General features: G+C 50.4%; 1 protein-coding gene and 1 pseudogene across 3 annotated transcripts in view; one reads left to right on the forward strand and one right to left on the reverse strand.

The window, feature by feature from the left end:
- Positions 1 to 829: 829 nt before the first annotated feature.
- LOC129049393 (large ribosomal subunit protein uL13-like) lies at positions 830 to 3,499 on the reverse strand (annotated as a pseudogene).
- Positions 3,500 to 8,461: 4,962 nt separating this feature from the next.
- TSPAN9 (tetraspanin 9) overlaps positions 8,462 to 20,395 on the forward strand; it is a 206,323-nt gene continuing 194,389 nt past the window's right edge. Inside the window, exons 1-2 of one of the 3 annotated variants that reach the window (XM_063711993.1) lie at positions 8,678 to 8,755; positions 17,835 to 18,015. The gene's annotated coding sequence lies outside the window, so the exon portion shown is untranslated. Of the gene's footprint in view, positions 8,756 to 17,834; positions 18,016 to 20,395 lie in introns of all 3 variants that reach the window. The other 2 variants (XM_024256972.3, XM_063711991.1) reach the window with 2 other exon arrangements.

Below are 20,395 nucleotides of genomic sequence, written 5' to 3' on the forward strand. Positions count from 1 at the left end.
AAAGCCTCCTTTATCCTTTCTGACTCCTGCCTCTCTAATTTGTTCTCTACGCTATGGCCAGAGTGATAGTCTCAAAATGCTTTTTTTTTTTTTTTTTTTTTTTTTTTTTTGAGACGGAGTCTCGCTCTGTTGCCCAGGCTGGAGTGCAGTGGTGTGATCTCGGCTCACTGCAAGCTCTGCCTCCCGGGTTCACGCCATTCTCCTGCCTCAGCCTCCCAAGTAGCTGGGTCTACAGGTGCCTGCCACCAAGCCCAGCTAATTTTTTGTATTTTTGGTAGAGACGGGGTTTCACCGTTTTAGCCAGGATGGTCTCGATCTCCTGACCTCATGATCCGCCCGCCTCGGCCTCCCAAAGTGCTGGGATTACAGGCGTGAGCCACCGCGCCTGGCCCTCAAAATGCAAATCTAATCATGTCACTCTCTTATTTAAAACACTTCACTGATGACTGACTTATTTTAGGACATATATACATGCCTACATTTTTCACCTGGCCTGCCATAGGCTGAGGCTCATCTAATTCTTTGTCTTTAGCTCGCACTGTGATCCCCACAACTTCTGCTGCAGACATATTAACATCTTCTGTGCGCTGGGAAGTTTGTGTTTGGGTTCAATGCTTTTAATAGGTCAGAACTTTTATAGGTGGTTTTGGTCTGTAGGGCAGAATTTAAAGTGATTTTAAACCGTGGAATTGCCCTTGATAAACACATAGGAATATTCTAAGTTCAGTAAGAAAGCTGATACAAATGCTGATATGGCTATTACTGTTACATTTATTGATTCCAACCAACCATGCAAATTCCTCAGTTGTTACCCACCTGTTCTGATAGATGGTGTACATGTCCACGTGTGAGCACGTGTGCGCATGCACACGCACACACAGAAGCACTTGCAGATAGTTCCCGTGTGTTTCTGAATACTGTACATCAAGTGGACAAATGCCAACAGCTTTAGCTATACCTGAAGACATTTTGCAGGGGCATTCTGCCTTTCTTGGCCTCTGTATTTACTGTCTGATTTTACAACGTTGTCTGTGCATTTTTGTCTTTAAAGAGTACATGCTGACCATCAGCAATCCCAGACATAGAATCTGCTCTTCTTCAGACCACGACCTTGTAAAACCTAGGTGGCTCCAGACACCCTCCTACTCCAGAAGTGCATGCTTTATGTAGGCAGTGACCCATCTCAGGTCACATACACACACACACGTACGCACACACCCACCCACAGAATTACTGACACTCATTACGCTCAATGCTTTTGATCAATCTTTCTGTTTTTTACACTTGGAAACTTGGATCCAGCCCACTCTCACCCCCACAAGACATCTGAGGATAGCCAGGAGTCTGAAGGCCCCAATTTGAAAAACACACAGTCTGGTATGGTCCCTGATGCCTGTTTTTGTAAATAAAGTTTTATTGGAACACAGTCATGCTCATTTATTTATGTATTTTTTATGACCGCTCTCCTGCTTCAATGGCAGAGCTGAGCAGCTGGGACAGAGACTGTGTACCCTACAAAACTGAAAATATTTACTATCTGGCTCTTTACAAAGTTTGCTAGCCTCTTCTAATCTATGTTTTCTAATTGTCTTAGCAACAATCAGTAACAAAGTAGAGTTGCCAGATTTAGCAGTTAAAAACAGAATATTCAGTTAAATTTGAATTTCAGATAAACAACAAATGCTTTTTTTTTTTTAAAAAAGAATAAGCATGTCTCAACAATCACATGGCAGCCCTATATAACAAAGACTTACAAAAGACCCCTGTGGTCCTCTCAGTTCTGCCACCTGCCTCACTTTGAGCCTTGGAGGAGAAAGAAGGTGAGGAAAGGAGGGGCCCTTGGGATGATGTGCACCCGTTAGAAGAGGACATTTGAGATGGAAGCAGAAGAACAGTCTTTGGTCACTTTTCCCTGCCTCACCTTGACAACTGTGGGAGCTCTAGCATTTGAGGTCCTCTTCATGCCTGGTAGGTGTCAGTGACGAGTAACCACCTGACAAATTGCACAAGTGAATGTGGTCAAGGAGGTGAGGTAGGTAAGGAACTGTTTCCTCACTCTGGCATGTGCTTCTTTAAAATAGCAGCTCCAGTGTGCATTTAACTGATGGTTTATAAGTTTTCTCCTTGTCTAGTTTCTTGCCCTGTTTTTTAAAAAAATTATTATTATTATTTTTCTCTTTTTCTTAAAAAAAAAGGTACAAAAAGTGGAAACAAGGGCTCACTATGTTGCCCAGGCTGGTCTCAAACTCCTGAGCTCAAGTGATCCCCCACCTGGGCCTCCCAAAGTGCTGGGATTACAGGTGTGAGCCACTGTGCCCAGGCAATGCCCTGATTTTTGTTTTTTCTTTAAAAGTAATTTATTTGATTCTGATTACAAAATACAGGTGAGGAGCAAAGGCAATGCCTGTAGCCCCTTGGTGGCACATCTTCCCAGTCTATGCTTCTATAAACACGCTTTGTACAACAGCAAGCTCATGCTGTCCCCAAGCGCTTGCACATTCTAACAGCTGCATTGTTATATGACCAGGTGGAAAGTTAAACAGACGCTCCACTCACAAGGTAGGGCCCCTCTAATTAGTCTTCCGGCTCCCTTTTGCTAATAGTAACTGGTTGCTCTTCCCATTGGTCATAGATAAATTACACCTGCACAATTCTCCGAGTGCTTTCAAGTAACCTCAGAAGGCAGTGACTAAGACCCTTTCCTTGCTCCCAGCTTCCTATGTCCCAGGCTGCCTGTGGCACCCGGACTGCTGCTGCCCCCGGGTCCCGCACATTCCAGGGTGACGATGGACGAAGGGCAGGCCAGGCCAAGCATGAGGAATGAACAGTCTTTATTGGGCTCAGACCAGGAGTCTGTGGGTCTTGAGGACCTCTGTGTATTTGTCCATTTTCTTCTCCACGTTCTTTTCGGCCTGTTTCCGTAGCCTCATGAGCTGTTTCTTCTTCCGGTAGTGGATCTTGGCCTTCTCCTTCCTCTTCTCCTCCAGGGTGGCTGTCACTGCCTGGTACTTCCAGCCAACCTCGTGAGCCAGGCGCCCCAGATAGGCAAACTTTCTTGTAGGCTTCAGACGCACGATCTCGAGGGCAGCAGGAACCACCATCCGGTTTTTCTCGTCGTAGGGCGGTGGGATGCCGTCAAACACCTTGAGGCGGTCCAGGGTGGCCTGGCCTCGCTTGGTCCTGTGGGGCAGCATGCCGGGCACCGCACGCCGGAAGATGCGTTGTGGGCCCGGAAGTGGTAGGGGCGCCCGGAAGTGGTAGGGGCCTCCGGAAGGGTTGGTGTTCGTCCGCTTGTGGAGGAAAGCCAGGTGCTTCAACATGCAACATGTTTCTGTAGAAATTGCCAGAAATGTTGATGCCCTCGCAGCGTACGACCACCACCTTCTGGCCCAGCAGTACCTGCTTAGCCACGATGGCCGCCAGGCGGCCCAGGAGATGGTCTCGACCATCGAGCACCAGGACCTGCACCTCCGCCATCTTCCGCGGTCGCCTGGGAAAGCATTTTTTTTTTTTTTTTTGAGACTGAGTCTTGCTCTGTTACCCAGGCTGGAGTGCGGTGGCGCGATCTCTGCTCACTGCAACCTCCGCCTCCCAGGTTCAAGTAAGTCTCCTGCCTCAGCCTCCGAGTAGCTGGGATTACAGGCGTTCGCCACTACGCCTGGCTAATTTTTTTGTATTTTTAGTAGAGACACGGTTTCACCATGTTGGTCAGGCTGGTCTCAAATTCCTGACCTCAGGTGATCCGCCCACCTCGGCCTCCTAAAGTGCTGAGATTACAGGTGTGAGCCACCGTGCCCAGGCGACTTTTTTTTTTTTTTTTTTTTGACGGAGTCTCGCTCTGTCGCCCAGGCTGGAGTGCAGTGGCGCGATCTCGGCTCGCTGCAATGCCCCCCTCCCGGGTTCAAGCGATTCTCCTGCGTCAGCCTCCCAAGCAGCTGGGATTACAGGCACCCGACACCACGCCCAGCTAATTTTTGTATTTTTAGTAGAGACGGGGTTTCACCACGTTGGCCAGGCTGATCTCGAACTCCTGACCTCAGGTGAGCCACCCACCTCGGCCTTCCAAAGTGCTGGGATTACAGGCATGAGCCACCACGCCAGGCCCAGGCGATTTTTATAGATGTGGAAACTACTATTCTGTACTGGTAGACATGAGAGTAGAACTCTTTTTTTTTTAGACGAAGTCTCATCCTGTTGCCCAGGCTGGAGTGCAGTGGCAGGATCTTGGCTCACTGCAACCTCCACCTCCTAGGTTCAAGTGATTCTCCTGTCTTAGCCTCCCGAGTAGCTGGGATTACAGGCCCGGCTAATTTTTGTATTTTTAGTGGAGATGAGGTTTCACCATGTTGGCCAGGCTGGTCTCAAACTCCTGACCTCAGGTGATTCACCCACCTCAGCCTCCCGAAGTGCTGGGATTATAGGCGTAAGCCACTGCGCCTGGCCGGGAGTGGAACTCTTCATACATTCTACCTCTACCTCTCAGTCCACCCTCACGTCATCTCCATGTCAGAGGGGTGGTGGAAGTCTCTTCAGGTGGAAGAGTCCTCCGAAGTAACTTTGTGCATTACAGTCTGGATGGAGCAGTAGTTAACTGTGCAGGCCCTCCAGCCAGACAACCTGGGGGTATATCCTAGCTTAGTCATTTACTGGTGAAATGACCTTGGAGAAGTTACTTAACCTGTCTCAGCCTCAGTTTCTTCATCTGTAAAAATGTCGGGATGGTGACGCTACTACCTACCTCATGGTGTTGTTGTGAGGATCAATGGGTTAGAACATGTAAAGTACTTAGAACTGTGCCTGGCACATAAACACTTAGTACATGTTAGCTGTTAGCTGCTTTGCAAGTCACTTGAAACCTATGGCCAAATGTGAAGTGTTGGCGGAACCCCGCTCCAGCAGCGTGCACTTTCGCCACTAGGTGTCGCAGTTCAGCAGGCACAGTCCTGAAGCTTGACTTGGGGTGGTTGGCTGGGACTTTAATTTTAGCCTATTGTCATTTTTGATTTGATTTGGTGATTTCAAGGGGATAAACTGACATGCTATCTTTTGAAGTCCCCGGGGATCCAGAAATTCCAGCAGAGTTGCTGACATCCAGGCCTGGAAGGAGCTGTTTGGAGTCCTGCCTTTGTTCACAGTTAAAGTGGCATATAATTTATCATCCACACCAGGATATTTCCAGAGTGAAAGGGGGACTATTAGGAACTGTGCCAGGACAAGAGGAGTAAGTAGGATGTGCCCCTGAAACCTGGATACAGTCACCCTACCTATATCTAACCTGATATATGGTACTCCTCAGCATTTTTTGGAATCTCCTCCAGGAGGGAAACTCAATGACATTTCCTCAGAAGCCTGGTATGATAAGCGGTGACTTCGTGTGTTTGTAAGTCCCTTCCCCAAGAGGGTGGTGCCTCATTGTCAGGTTTACTTGCGTTTAGTCCTTAGTGGACGCGATCAGTGTGTCTGCTTCACAGACCACTAGTCACCTTTGTGTCCTTTATGCTGAATAATCCCATCTCCTCTCCAGCTTTTCTTCAGAGCTTCCTTCCAGCTGTCAGCCCCTCAGAGGCACTGAGGTACTCATCTCTGAATGTGGTGAAGGAGAGTGAGCAGTGAAGCCATTTTCTGGGTTATTGCTGAGGGGTTTCTTCTAAGATTTCATCCATCTCTAAGACTTCAGAATTCCATTATTTCAGATTTGCTCGAATTAATTAATTAATTAATTAATTTGAGACAGAGTCTCACTCTGTCACCCAGGCTGGAGAGCAGTGGTATAATCATGGTTCACTGTAGGCTTGACGTCCCTGGCTCAAGCAATCCTCTCACCTCAGCCTCCCGTACAGGCATGTGCCACCATGCCCATGCACGCCTGGCTAATTTGTGTATTTTTAGTAGAGATGGGGTTTTGCCACTTTGGCCAGTCTGGTCTTGAACTCCTGGGCTCGAGTGATCCACCTGCCTCGGCCTCCCAAAGTGCTGGGATGACAGGTGTGAGCCACTGTGCTCCACCTATCTTTTTTTAAAGGGCAGGAGGACTTTGGGAGGCCAAGGTGGGAGGACTGCTTGAGGCCAGGAGTTCAAAACTAGCTTGAGCAACACAGTGAGGCCTCTGTCTCTACAAAACAAAAAAACAAAAACCCCAATTAGCTGGGTATGGTGGCATGTACCTGTGGTCCCAGCTACTTAGGAGTCTGAGGTAGGAGAATCCTTGAGTCCAGGAGTTTGAGGCTGCAGTGAGCCATGATGGCACAACTGCCCTCCAGCCTGGGTGGCAGAGCAAGTCTCTGTCTCAAAAACAACAAAACAAAACAAAACCCAAAAAGGGCAGGATGAAGCTAGCATTTGTTGAGCAGTCACCACACATCACATGTTGTGCTTTTGCTCCATCATCTTGGTCAGCCCATCAACCCTGTGGAATTGGCTTTTTTTTTTTTTTTTTTTTTTTGAGACAATCTCGCTCTGTCAACCAGGCTGGAGTGCAGTGGCACGATCTTGGCTCACTGCAACCTCCGTCTCCCAGGCTCAAGCAATTCTCTTGCCTCAGCCCTCCGAGTAGCTGGGATTACAGGCATGTGCCACCACGCCCGGCTAATTTTTGTATTTTTAGTAGAGACGGGGTTTCACCATGTTGGCCAGGCTGGTCTCGAACTCCTGACCTCAGGTAATCCACCCGCCTCGGCCTCCCAAAGTACTGGGATTACAGGTGTGAGCCACCGTGCCCGCACCCGTAGTTGGTATTCTTATGCCCCATTCCACAGGTGAGAAAACAGGCCTGAAGAGGTCCCAGCCCATAAAAGCAGAGCCAGGATTCAGACAGGTGTGTCTGGCTCCCAAGTCCTGCGGCTACTCCCTCACCAGGCTGCATCCGATGGTCTACCAGTGAGTTGGCTTGCTGGCAGACAATCCTGGTATATCTCTTTCCCTCTCTGAGACCCAGTTTTCTCTTCTGGAGCCTGGGCAGAGTTGGGTACATGTACCCAACTCTGCCGTAGTGACTGGAGAGATTGGGGCTGGTGGGGTTTCCTTGGGAAGACTTTGTTAGGGGCATTGAACAAGGCTTTGGATGAAGCAAAATGTGGAAGGAGAATATTTTCCTTGTGGGGAAAGGGAGATCAGAAGGAGATAGGTTATGGGTTTAGTCTAATAGACAAAAACAAGATTGCATGTGTGTTAACAGAAAGGGGCCCAGAAGATGAGTGGAAACTTCCAGTCTCATTAGCAGAAAGCAAAAGCGACCCTGGTGATTATAGCCAGGTTTTAAAAACTTGTCCCAAGTCAAGCTTAGTGCAATGGTAGAACACATGGGAAGCACAGAATACAGTTTATTTAAAATTTTTAAAATTTTCACTTTTAAAGACAGGGTCTCCCTCTGCTGCCCAGGCTGGAGTAGAGTGGCATGATCCTAGTTTACTGCAGCCTCCAACGCCTGAGCCTCAGCCTCCGGAGCAGCTGGGACTACAGGGGTGTGCCACCACACCCGGTTAATTAAAACATTTTTTTTTTTTTTTTTTTGAGATGGGGTTTCCCTGTGTTGCCCAGGCTGTTCTTGAATTCCTGAGTTCCGGAGCTCAAGCAATCCTTCCACCTGGGCCCCCCAAAGTCCTGGGATTACACGCGTGAGCCACCGCACCTGGCCTAGAAGACATTTTTGATGACAGTAATGATGAGAAGAGACGGCGTTTTAGTGCTCTTTGGAAACAAGTTTAGGCCTTCTAGCTTTAAGAATCCGGGCCTATAATCCCAGCACTTTGGGAGGCAGAGGCAGGAGGATGGCTTGAGCCCAGGGAGACCACCGTCTGTACAAAAAAAATATCAAAAACTTAGCTGGACGTGGTGGTGCGCGCCTACAGTCCCAACTACTCTGGAGGCTGAGGCGGGATCACTTGAGCCCAGGAAGTCGAGGCTGCAGTGAGCCGTGATCGCACCACTGCACTCCTGCCTGGGCAACAGAGTGAGTCCTTGTCTCAAGAAAAAACAAAACAAAACAAAACAAAAAACACATAAAATCCAGGCCTGGAAAAGCGCCCGGGCCAGACATGCCTAGCTGGAGTTTCTCCTGCCTTAGTGCACCCCTCCCGCACACAGTGCCCTGTAGCCGCCCTTGGAGGCCGCCAGCTCCTGGGGAGGCATGGCTCTTTCTGCAGGAGGTGTCTCAGGCAGGCTCCAACACACACCCGCGCTGTCAGCATCTCCTACAGACCGCCCGAAGCACCAGGGAAGGGGTTCGTAGGTGTGGGGGTGGGGTGGCGAGGCCAGGCAGCCCGGCGCGAGGGAGAGAGCTGAGGCCTGGGCCAGGAAGGCCCTTGGGTGCCGTGTGGGCGCAGAGCCCAGGAGAGCGCATTGGCAGGCCCGGACCTCCCCGCCCCTACCCTGGGAAGAGGCCCGTTCGCCGCAGGGGGAAGGCGTGATCATAGCACCTCGGAGGAGAGGCCGGTCGGGGCATGCGGGCGGCGGGGCGGGGAGGGGGGCTTCCGGAACCCCGGGAGAGCACCCGTTCCTCGCGGGCCCCGTGCCCCGTCCCCGGGCTCCCCCTCCTTTAACGCAGGGGACCCAGCCTGGGGCGGTGCAGGGCACTGGCGCTGGCGCCCCCCTCAGCCCCGCACTCCTTCTCTGCCCCGCCCCTCCCCGCTCCGCCCCCCAGGCAGCCCCGCCCCGCAGGCTCGCCATTCCCGGGCAGGCCCCGCCCCCTGTTTCCGCTGGCGGCGGCGGCGGTGCCGGAGCGCGAGCGGAGCGGAGACCCCCAAGTCCTGCGGGCGCGGTGAGTGCGGCCCGGGCGGCGGGCGGCGAGGCGGTTCTCGAGAGCGTGCGGAGTTGCGCGGCCTTGAGCCGGCGCCGGGCGGGCTGGGCACCCCCAGGCCGGGACCCGAGAAGGGGGAGCGGCCGGGGGCGCCCACGGGAGGCGGTGTGGGCAGGGCGGCGGTGGGACGAGAGGACGAGGAACAGAGTAGGCGCCGTGCGGGAAGCGGGCCGGGAAGGGGAGGATGGGTGCGGGGCCCGGGCACCGAGCGAAGTGGGGTCCTCCAGGGGATGGCTCCGAGGAAGACCGTTTCAGAAAGGGAGTACCCCGGGGCCGGCAAGGGTTTCCGACTGTGTGACCCAGTGCACCGCTTGGGACAGTCCATACAAGGACCCCAGAGAGGGCCAGGGGGCCTTCGGGCAGGGCTGGGATATGGCCTGCAGCCCCCCGGCACCCGCGACCACTCCCTGGGCCACTGCTGGAAGATCAGCACTCCGAGTGACAGGACTCTGGCACACCCCGAAGTTGGAGATCTAGCCCATCTGTGCATTCAAGTTTGGGACTTCAAAAAACTTTCTTGTGGTTTTTAAAAAAAGATGCAAACAAGAAACCGGCTTGTTGTTGTAAGAGCAATATTTGTACTTGTACATCTTGGAACTGGAGTCTTGGATCTCCTCCCTCTTTGAAAAATATACGAGTCACTTCTTCATCTTCCCCCAAATGCCTGTATTGTTTGGGGAAGCTTGGGCTAGTATGGGATCCCCTGAGCTACGTTTTTCTCGCATCACCAAAACGGGGGTAAGAAGGCAAGGGCTTACCTGCCTTACCTGGTAACTCTTGGTTCAGAGACCCAATCTCTCATTATGTGCGCATGCCCTTCTGACCTGCAGCTGTCCTTTTCCCTGGGGTGACTGAGGTATTTCCTCCTCCGGGAAGCTTTCCTGGACTAGTGGAGAAAACTGAAGACTCATGCGAGGATCCCTATATATACCTGCCAGCTCCCTTCTCTTTACTGAAAATAGCCGCAGAGAATGTTGAATATATGCTTTGCTATAGAGATACGCAGCTAGCTTGCCATCATAAGTAATGGGGAGGGGAGGAGAGGGATTATGGATAATTTCACACAATAGCCTGGACAAATCATTTATATTTAGCTAAGGAATGCAGCCAGAGAGGCAGACAATTACACCGGCTTCCTACCCTCGGCTTGGTCCTGGCATGGCTGATGCAGCTGGGCTGTGGGTTGGAGGGAGAGGATTGGGGTAGATAAAACTTGAAGTGTAATTCAGTTCTACTCTCACTCACTGAAGACCCCCTGTGTGCAAGTCCCTGAACAGGTGAGAGTAGGATTTTTTTTTTGGTCTGGTTTAATCAGATTTTAATATTCTGGCAGGGCTTTTTAAACCTATGAACAGATATTTAATATTAATAACTAGTGTTGATAAAGTAATTTATAGTTGGCCAAGTGTTTTCTATGCACATTACATTAGCTGTATATAATTTTATTTAATTCATACATAATCTTGTGAAGTTTGTTACTTTTGTTTTTGAGACAGAGTCTCACTCTGTTGCCTAGGCTGGAGTGCAGTGGCAGGATCTCAGCTCACTGCAACCTCTGCTTCCCAGGTTCAAGCGATTCTCCTGCTTCAGCCTCCTGAGTAGCTGGGATTACAGGCGCGTGCCTCCATGCCTTCTAATTTTTGTATTTTTAGTAGAGATGGGGTTTTGCCATGTTGGCCAGGCTGGTCTCGAACTCCTAACCTCAAGTGATCCACCTCCCTCGGCCTCCCAAAGTGCTGGGGTTATAGGCGTGAGCCACCGCACTGGCTAAAGTTTGTTACTTTTAATTGCCTTCTTATAGGTTAGGAAAATGATACTCAGAGAGAATAAGTATCTTATCTAAGGTCACAAAACTCATTAAGTGAAAGAAGCAAAACTTGAACCCTGGCTTCTGACCTTCCTGCCTTGTGCCATCTATTTTGCCATCTGCCTCTCTGCCCTTCTTCTATTTTATTTATTTATTTATTTTTGAGACAGACTTTTGCTTTTGTTGCCCAGGCTGGAGTGCAATGGCACTATCTCGGCTCACTGCAACCTCTGCCTCCTGCGTTCAAGTGATTCTCCTGCCTCAACCTCCCAAGTAGCTGGGATTACAGGTGCCTGCCACCATACCTGGCTAATTTTTGTATTTTTAATAGAGATGGAGTTTCACCATGTTGGCCAGGCTGGTCTCAAACTCCTGACCTCAGGTGATCCACCTGCCTTGGCCTCCCAAAGTGCTGGGATTACAGGCATGAGCCACCGTACTCAGCCCCTTCTTCTTTTTTTTTTTTTTAGAGACAGGGTCTTGCTTTGTTGCCTGGGCTGGAACACAGGGACGCAAGCAGCTCACTGCAGCCTCCAACTCCTGGGCTCAAGTGATCCTCCTGCCTTAGCCTCCCGAGTAGCTGGGACTATAGGTGCAGGCCCCATGCTCAGATAATGAAAAAAAAAATTTTTTTTTTTTTTTGATAGAGACGGGGTTGTGCTCTGTTGCCCAGGCTGGTCTCTGGTCTTGAACTCCTGGCCTCAAGCAATTCTCCCACCTTGGCCTCCCAAAGTGTTGGGATTACAGGTGTGAGCCCCCCCCCAGCCCCTGTCCTCCATGTGGAGCCTTGTTTTCACCTGGCACCACTTATTCGTGCAGCCTTGGGCAATTTACCTCCTCTTTCCAACTCTCCGTTTTGGTGGTTTATTGGATTAGAAATATTCTAGAGTCTCTTCCAGCATCAGATAATTAACAGTGTAAGATATTGGCAGCCACTCAATCAATTAGGAAGTGTGCTTTGTATAAAAAAATTTTTAAATTGTGGTTAAAAAAACACTGAATGTAAAATCTTTTTTTCGTTTGTTTTTTGTTTTTGAGATGGAGTCTCACTCTGTTGCCCAGGCTGGAGTGCAGTGGCATAATCTCAGCTCACTGCAACCTCCGCCTCCCGGGTTCAAGCAATTCTCTGCCTCAGCCTCCCAAGTAGCTGGGATTACAGGCACCCGCCACCACCCTCGGCTAAATTTTGTATTTTTTTTAGTAGAGACGGGGTTTCATCATGTTGGCCAGGCTGGTCTTGAACTCCTGACCTCGTGATCCACCCTCCTCGGCCTCCCAAAGTGCTGGGATTACAGGCATGAGCCACTGCGCCTGGCAAATGTAAAATCTTAAGTGTACATTTTAACCATTTGTACAGTTCAGTAGCATTAAGTATATTTACATTGTTGTGCAACAGAGCTCCAGAAATTATCTTGTAAAACTGAAGCTTTAATATTCTTGAAACAACTGTTTCCCCCTACTCCCAGCCTCTGGCAGCCACTATTCTGTCTGTTTAGTGTGCTTTATTAAGCTCCTGCTGTGTGCTTAGTAAATGCTGACCTTGAGGAATTAATCGGGAGAGTTGTGGAGAAGCAGCCCAGCTTAGGTGGGAAGCCCTTGAACCTGGCGTGGCTGGAGGGAGTGCCCCCTTGTCGCAGGCCTGTAACCCCAGGGCCAGCCAGCACTGTTAAGTGAATGAGTGAGTGGGTTGGGACTTGGGCAGTTGCCTTCACCTCCTTTAGCCTCAGCTCCCTGCTTGCAAAATGAGGATAACAGTACCAAGTACTCGGGGTGTTGGGAAGGAGCCATGAGCTGATGTATGTGAGGCACGTAGCTCAGGGCCTCATATACAGCAGGTGTGCACTAAATGGTGGCTGTTATTTATAACCTCGTGGAGGAGACTGGACTAATATGCTTGGAACAAGAGAGGACAAGACTTCTTTTCTCTACCATGAGGGCCAGCCTGCAGTGGTTGTCATCCTCACTGACTAAGAGGGAGTGGATCTAATCCAGGTGCATTCGCCTGGCATTCAGCATCCTGCCTGTCTAGCCTTATCGCCACTCTCCTCCCTCCTGGAACCCTTGGTTCTAGCCAGACTAATCTCCCAGGCATGCTTTGCGCATTCCTTCTTGGCCCCTTAGTTCATCCTCTTCCACCTTCCTGGATAGTTCTTCCATCCTTCTCCTCTTTCAGGACCCTTCTCATGTCTGAGCTCCTTTCAAGACCCTGGCATCCCATCCCAAAGGAACCTGTTTTTCCTGGGAACCCCTATGGCATTTTCTGTCTTCATTTTGCTCCTGGCCTTTATATACTTCCTTGGATGGTTCTCTAGTGAACTCCACAAACAGTGTATGTGTCACATGTATAAGAGTCGGTGGTGGGCTGGATTCAGTGCATCACATCTGTGATCCCAGTACTTTGGGAAGCTGATGCGGGAGGATCACTTGAGCCCAGGGATTTGAGACCACCCTGGGCAACATAGTGAGGCCTCTGTATCTAAAAAATTGTGTGTGTGTGTGTGTGTGTGTGTGTGTGTGTATATATATATATATTTATATATATATATATTTATATATATATTTATATATATATATTTATATATATATATTTATATATATATTTATATATATATTTATATATATATATATTTATATATATATATATATATTTTTATATGCCAGGTGTGGTGGTACACACCTGTGGACCTATGGTCCCAGCTGGAGATGGAAGGATTGCTTGAGTTCAGGAGTTTGAGGCTTCAGTGAGCCATGATTGTGTCACTGCACTCCAGGCTGAGTAACAGAGCAAGAATTCTGTCTCTTAAAAAAAAAAAAAGTCTGTGCTAAGTTCTGATGCTGCAAAAATAAAAAAGATAAATGTCCTTATCTTCATGGGGCTTATACGCCAGTAAAGATTTGAGAAATGGGTTCGAAAGATAACAGTTCAAAGGACAAGGCGAATGGCTTCTGAGAGCAGAATGTTATGTGGGTTGAAACAATTCAGTCACCTTGACTGAGGAGCACCATTTCATGCAGCAGGTGGTGGTGGACACGAACCCCGGAGGGGAGCTTGCATTTCAACAGAAGGAGGAAGGATCAGTCTGGGGCTAGGCACTGAGAAAGTTGAATGGTGCTTGTGAATGGTACGGGGGAGGTGGGGGGGCAGGTGTGGCATGTGTGCAGGGAAACCAGGGAGGAGAAGTTGGGCAGGTGGACAACAGCTGTATTGTGGGTGGCCTTCAAATCACCAGCCAAGAACTTTATCTGTCCATTCATTCTTCCAAGAGAACTTGAGTGCCCACCGTGTGCCGGCATTAAACTGGTACTGTGGAGACAGCCATCAACCTTGAGAGGCCCTGGGAAGTTTGCAGGTTTTGAGCAAGGGTAACAGAAGCAGGGCTGGGCTTAAGGAGGGTGAATCTGAGGTCTGTGAAGAGGGGACGTCATGGTAGGGAGAGTGGCTGGGCACCTGTGAGGAATGGTGAGGAGGCAATGAACCTGAGACATTTTGGAAGTAGGATCAGGATCATTTGTAACTTGATTGGATGGGGAGGTGAGGAAAGGATGAAGGTGAAGGGGACTTGAAGCCAATTCTGTGCTGGGTGATTGTGAAAATGCAATGCCATTTGCTGTTTCCAGTAGGCATTGTTTCGTCAACTAGATTGCAAGCCCCTTCAGGGCATGGATTCTAACTGCCTCTGATGTTCTCCTTGACCCTGAATTCACTGCTGTGAGGCACAGAACCGAGTAGGCACAGTGGACCCCTCACGATCTCAAGAAATGAATCTTGCACTTTCTAGCATCCCAAATTTGTATCCACAGCAATATTTGTTCATGGGCCTGTCTTTCTCCAGAGTCATGTTTCTGCAGAGTCAAATGTTTCCTGTATATATCCTCACACTCCAAGTTAACTGCCCTTTCAGTTTCTGCTGCAGTTTTATTTCTCACTTGATGGCCATTTTCCACCAAGTTTTTATTGCTCCATAAGAGTAGCTTTGAATGTGGTAGAGATGAAAACAACAAGGTGGCCCGTTCCTTTATATTGACCTCATAGCGTGTGCGATGCAAACACATCTCAGTAAGTTTACACGCTTTTATATATCTTGAAACTTTGGGTCACTTGTGAATGGCCAAAATTGTAATATTAAATCCTTGGATGGCAAAGGTCTACCCCAGGGATGACAGATACATGGCGAGGATTCTGTTACTTCTGTAACTGCCCGTGGCAGACATCACTAATCAATTGCAGCTGTCTTTTCTGCTGGGCCAGGGCTTGGGTTCTGCTCATAATGCCTTGGGTACCCACCAACGGAGTGGTGTTAGCACACTGCCTTCCTGTTTGCCATTTCTGGCCTTCTCCATTTGTTGAGTGAGCAGTTTCTTGGTGGGGGACTGCTGCCCCGAAGAGTGGTCCTTGACGGACAGAATTCACCCTAGAGTGGCTTCTTACCAAAGTGATGATCTAATTTTTTGCCTTCCCGCAGGAATATCCTGGAACCTTCTTTTATTTGTCAGCAACCAAGGTGTTTGCAGGAAGTTGGGAGAGAACAGGTCTGTGTTGATCCGGGTCCATTGCGGGGTAGGGCCTCTGAACGTCTGTGTGTTATAAACTCCATCTGAAGTCAAGGTCTTTCTTGCCCTTTAACTGTGGGTTGGGTAGGATAGAAGAGGATGCTGACATTTTCTAGTTGTCCTGCCCTGACTCCTGGCTTTGATTTTCTAAGCTCCTTAAATTGGGCTTTGGGGGCCAGGCAAGAATGATCTCCTCCCCACTGTTTCTGATTGGTGGCTGATGGTACTCTTAGATTCTTTCTTGGCCACCCCATTTGTGTGGAGGAAGCCTAGGGAGAGGCCTGTAACTTCCTGCTTCCTGTCTCCTCCCAGCAGGCTTGGAAGCCAGGGTGGAGGGGCCTCCCACAACAGGCCAGAAGAGAAGATGCAGCAGTCCTGGCCAATCCTCAGTGTCTCCATTTTGCTTTGCCCACCGCCCCCCACCAGGACCCCTACGGGGCCCTCTTCCCTGCTCCTCCAGGCTCCTGGGGGTCTTGCTGATGGTTTGTTCATTGTTCCTAGCACTTGTGCATTGAGGCCTCCGCTGTGCCAGACTACAGACCAGGCAGCCAGACAGTGGGGGTGGACGGTGCTGATTCAGGTTCCCTTGGGGTGCTGTTTACTGACCTGGGCCTTTTTATGTTTAATTTATGTGTGTTTTCTCCTGCGGCTTCTCCCTGCTGGGTGATTTGTAAAATCTTACCTTCCCTGAACCCAATGGTGTAGTCGGTGGAGCAGGGAGAGGGGACAGAATGGTGCTGGCTGGTGGCTCATCTTGCCAAACATTCTCTTGTCTGTGAGTTCCAGCAGGGATTATTTGGTGCCCCAAGAGTGGCCAGGAACCTCTTATTGTCCTGCCATGCTTTGCACGTTATACTTAGGATGCCAGTATTTATATTTGTCATCATCATCAGACTCAGTTTTAGACCCTTCACAAACGTCCACAACCAATTTAACTTAATCAGATGAAGTTATAATTTAAATCTCATTTAACTTTCACAAAGGCCCCGTGGGGTAGCCGTCATGTCCTCCTCCTTTACCAGCGGCAGCAGGTAAGGCCCACATAGTGTTAGCCGGAGCAGGGGCTCCAGCCCAGATGCTATGACTCTGCAGCGCCTGCCTTTTCTAATGCAGACCTGTGGCTGTTCTTAACTGACTGTGGGAATCCGCTCCAGGTCCCTCCGTGAGCCTGCTTGTGGCAGGAATGCCTGAGCTCCCATTTTAAGTCCTCGTCCCGCCTCCCTGGGGCCCGGATGGGTGTCTGCTTTCATTCTCGCAGCTCTGGGATTTGAGGCACCGCGTATCACTGGGTGGTGCAGTGCAGCCAGGCACATGGGCTTGGGTGGAGGAAAATTAGTCTGGTGAACATCAGGCAGCAGCCGTCCAGGTGCAGTGGCTCACGCCTGGAATCCCTGCGCTTTGGGAGGCTGAGGCAGGAGTTCAAGACTAGACTGGGCAATATAGAAAAACTTTGTCCCTATTAAAAAAAAAAAAAGAAAAAAAAAAAAGACTGGGCAGCAGAGAGGGAAGGACTTAAGGACGAGGGAATGACCGTCCTGCTGTGCGGGCATGTCCCCCACATCCTGTGGGGCCTGTTCCTGGTGGGCCCTGCCAGACAGAACTTGGTGAAGGGCTCCCCAGGAGGCCTGTATGGCCTTGGGGAGACACAGATAGCCCCTGACATCACCAGCCGTGTCTATCCAGATGACCGTCTTTCTTCTCTGCATCTGCGTTGAAACCCAAGTGAGGGAGACGTGAGCGGAGGCCTCGGCAGACAGGACGTTGATCCTCTCTGGTGGCTGTGTCTCCAGGGGGCTTTGGTTTTGCCATTTCTTGTCATGCTCTGGAGCCGTGTGCTCTGGGATGTTGACCAGCTCTGGGGTGGGAGGTTCTTGTCCTGGCTCCTGCTCCTACCTCTAACTGCTGTGCGAACTTGGGCAAGTTGATTGCCTTCTTCAGGCCATTTTCCTCACCTACAAAGCGGCAGGTTGGGTGACCCACTGCCAAGGTTCCTTCTGGCTCTGCTGGAGGTGGTTTCTGAGGTGGGATGAGTTGGTATGCCTGGGTTTTGGCTTCCAGTCCTAGGCCTGCCTTCTGCCTCTGACTAGTGCCTTCTCGGCCCCTGACCTGGAGGTGGATGGAGGAGGAAAGAGTGAAGTTAATGAGTAAACTGGAGATGCTGACTTCTGATAGGAGCCAGACAGGGGGTGGAGGTTGTTTGCGGAGATGGTCCCCTGTCCCGTGAGTGGCGAGTGGCGGGGTCCTACTGCCTGACTTCTGTCCTGTGCTGACGGCTCTGCTGTTGATTTGGTTTTAACTCTTCTTCGTGCCCCTGCTTGAGGCAGTGAGGAGTAAGCCTCCATTGCTGGACTCCAGCCCTGCATGTTAATCATTTCAACTTCAGTCATAGCCACGGCATAACAAAATGAGAATATCTGCCTGGAGCAGGTTAGCTTCCAAACTCTCTCCTTGCTCTCAAACCAAAAGCATGACCAGAATTTTAGCCTGAACCAGGAGGGTGCTCTTCAGAATGGGAAGGAGACAGAAGAAACCCTTTGCTGGCATCTGGAGTTGGGAGCATGATCCTCTCTGCATTTCAGACCAATACTTGGGAGCCAAATGTAGATTTTTTTTTTGGCCTATTGTTTAGTATTATCTGTGCTTTGATTTACCACACCCCTTCCGCCCTCTGTTTTCTCTCAGGCTGCCTTACAGTGGATGGCTGGAAATTGATGATGCTTTGAATATTCACTCACTTTCTGAGAGTCTTGTGGCCATTTCTCCTCTCGATGGTCATCATTTTTAGAACATCTGATCTTGTGAGAGGAACAGGAAAAGATCTGGTAGAGAGCAGTCCAGGGAGTCTGAAGAGTCAGGAAGCTCAGTAAGTGCCCCCTGAAATCCCCCCACCTGCTGGAGAGGCTTTTTTGTTATTGCAGGAAGCCTGGAGGGTCTTGTGGCCTTTGGGGTACAGGATCTTGGTGAGGCCCTGGCCTTGGCCTTAGTAGCTTAGGGTTGCTGCTAACTCTTACAGCACGTTTGTGCAAAATTTGAAAAATGGCCCTTCTTCAGGTTACAAGCAAAAATTAAAGTGAATATATTATTGTACAGCTGGAACAAAGTCCAACTGTGTCAGAGGCAACCCTCTGGAGCCCTCGTGGGCAGTGACCCTGGCTGTGCGCACACTTGGAGGCACACCGCCTCCAATCACGGGGTGCACATGTTGCTGGAAACACACACAGTCTGGTCCCTCCCCTTGCAATGTGGGGAATGTGTCAGGTTCAGAGTCAGGGAGAGGGCCTCTGAGGACAGTGAACAGGTGAGGGAAGTGAGCTGGGGTGGGAGGGATTCTCAGAGCAAGATTGAAACCTGGGGCAGCCATACACATGCGTGGGTGTTAGTGACTATGTGCACACTTGCCTTACATGTGTGTTGGGTGTGCTTGCATGGGTTTGTGTGGGAGGGCACTCTGCATTGTTTTGGCACTTAGTGGAGGGGCCCACGTGTGCACTCTCAATAGATCAGTATAGGCCAGACACAGTGGCTGTCATCTGTAGGCCCAGCACTTTCGGAGGCCAAGGCGGGAGCATTGCTTGAGACCAGCCTGGACAACATAGTGAGACCTCGTCTCTAATAAGAATAGAAAAAGAAATTAGTCAGGTGTGGTATTAGTGTGTGCCTGTAGTCCCAGCTACTTGGGAGGCTGAGGCAGGAGGATTGCTTGAGCCCAGAAAGTTGAGGCTGTAGTGAGCCATGATCGTACCACTGCACTCCGGGCTAGGTGACAGAGTGAGACCCTGTCTCAAGAAAAAAAGGGGCCGGGCATGGTGACTCACACCTGTAATGCCAGCGCTTTGGGAAGCCAAGGCAGGCGAATCATGAGGTCGAGAGTTCGAGATCAGCTTGGCCAACATGATGAAACCCCATCTCTACTAAAAATACAAAAATTAGCCGGGCTTGGTGGTGCGCACCTGTAATACAAGATACTCGGGAGGCTGAGGCAGGAGAATTGCTTGAACCTGGGAGGCGGAGGTTGCAGTGAGCCAGTATCGGCCACTGCACTCTAGCCTGGGCAACAGAGCAAGACTCCATCTTGGAAAAAAAAAATGTCAGTATATACCTGTGATGTGAGTGCCTTCCCCTTAGATGGCAGGGTAAAACCTGGACACAGTACCTGGGAACCCTGCTGACGGCCTCTCCCCTGGCCATCTGCCAGTGTGGAGACTGAGGCGTAGGGGCCCAAAGCTCTCCGACAAGCCCTGGGGGTGGCAGTGCCAGGGACAGTAGGAGCAGATCCTGCTTCAGCAAGTCCCCAGCCCCCTCTGAGGGCCAGGCTCTACAGGAGGGCTCAGAGGGGCAGGGTGCCCAGCTGAGTTTGAATGAACTGTGTCTTTCCGGGTGTGTGAACATGCAGAATGACATGTTTTGTTTTAGAGAAAATGAGGTAGAGGTCTGGGCTTGCAATTTTCCACTTGTCTTAATCCTGGGAGATTCTAAACAGCTTTGTTTAAAAGCTGGACATACCGATTGCAAAGACCTGAGTGAGGAAGAGCCATTGGGTCCCCCAGGAAAGCAATTAGGTTTGAAGCCAGAGTTTGGATTTGTTCGACCATTTTGAGTGCTGTCTGCAGCATGTGGGACCTGGAGGCGCTTACAGCATCACCCATGGTGTGAGTCACTCCAAATTAGCAGCCATTTCAAATTGGCTTCCACTGACTTGCTGCTGGGGATGGGTGGGGCTGGGGGGGAAGCTCCAGGCCTGGCTGTCACCCGTCATCCAGGCTGTGGCCGGCAGAGAGGGGAGGGGGCTGGAACAACCTGTCTTGGCTCTGCCTGCCCCCACTGTTGGCCAGAGAAGCTAGAGCTGGTGGTGGCCTGTGTCTGTGAAGGTCTCCTGGACGGAGCAGTTCGTGCCCGCAGTGCAGGGAGAACACTGGAGACCATGCAATTCAGGGCAGGGTTGGTGGAACTTTTTCTCGGCATCCATTTGAGAAACTCAGAGGGGATCAGGCTGGTCCTTGAGGGAGGGCTGGGATTTAGGGAGGGAGGAGAAGGGTCTCTGAGGGGTTGTAGTGCTGGCCGGGAGCTTGGTTGGGGTGGGGACAGGTGTGGCCTGCAGGAGAGGGTGAGCTGTTCCCTCTGGGGCACCTGACATACTGCTCGGAGCAGCTCAGGTGCGGGAGGCTGGCGGTGGGAGCCAGTGTTGGTCTTTGAACAGTGGAATGACAGGATGAAAAGGGACATTATAGGCTGGGTGTGGTGGC

Source organism: Pongo abelii, chromosome 10, assembly GCF_028885655.2.
Source record: "Pongo abelii isolate AG06213 chromosome 10, NHGRI_mPonAbe1-v2.0_pri, whole genome shotgun sequence".
In the NCBI taxonomy this organism is placed as follows: domain Eukaryota; kingdom Metazoa; phylum Chordata; class Mammalia; order Primates; family Hominidae; genus Pongo; species Pongo abelii.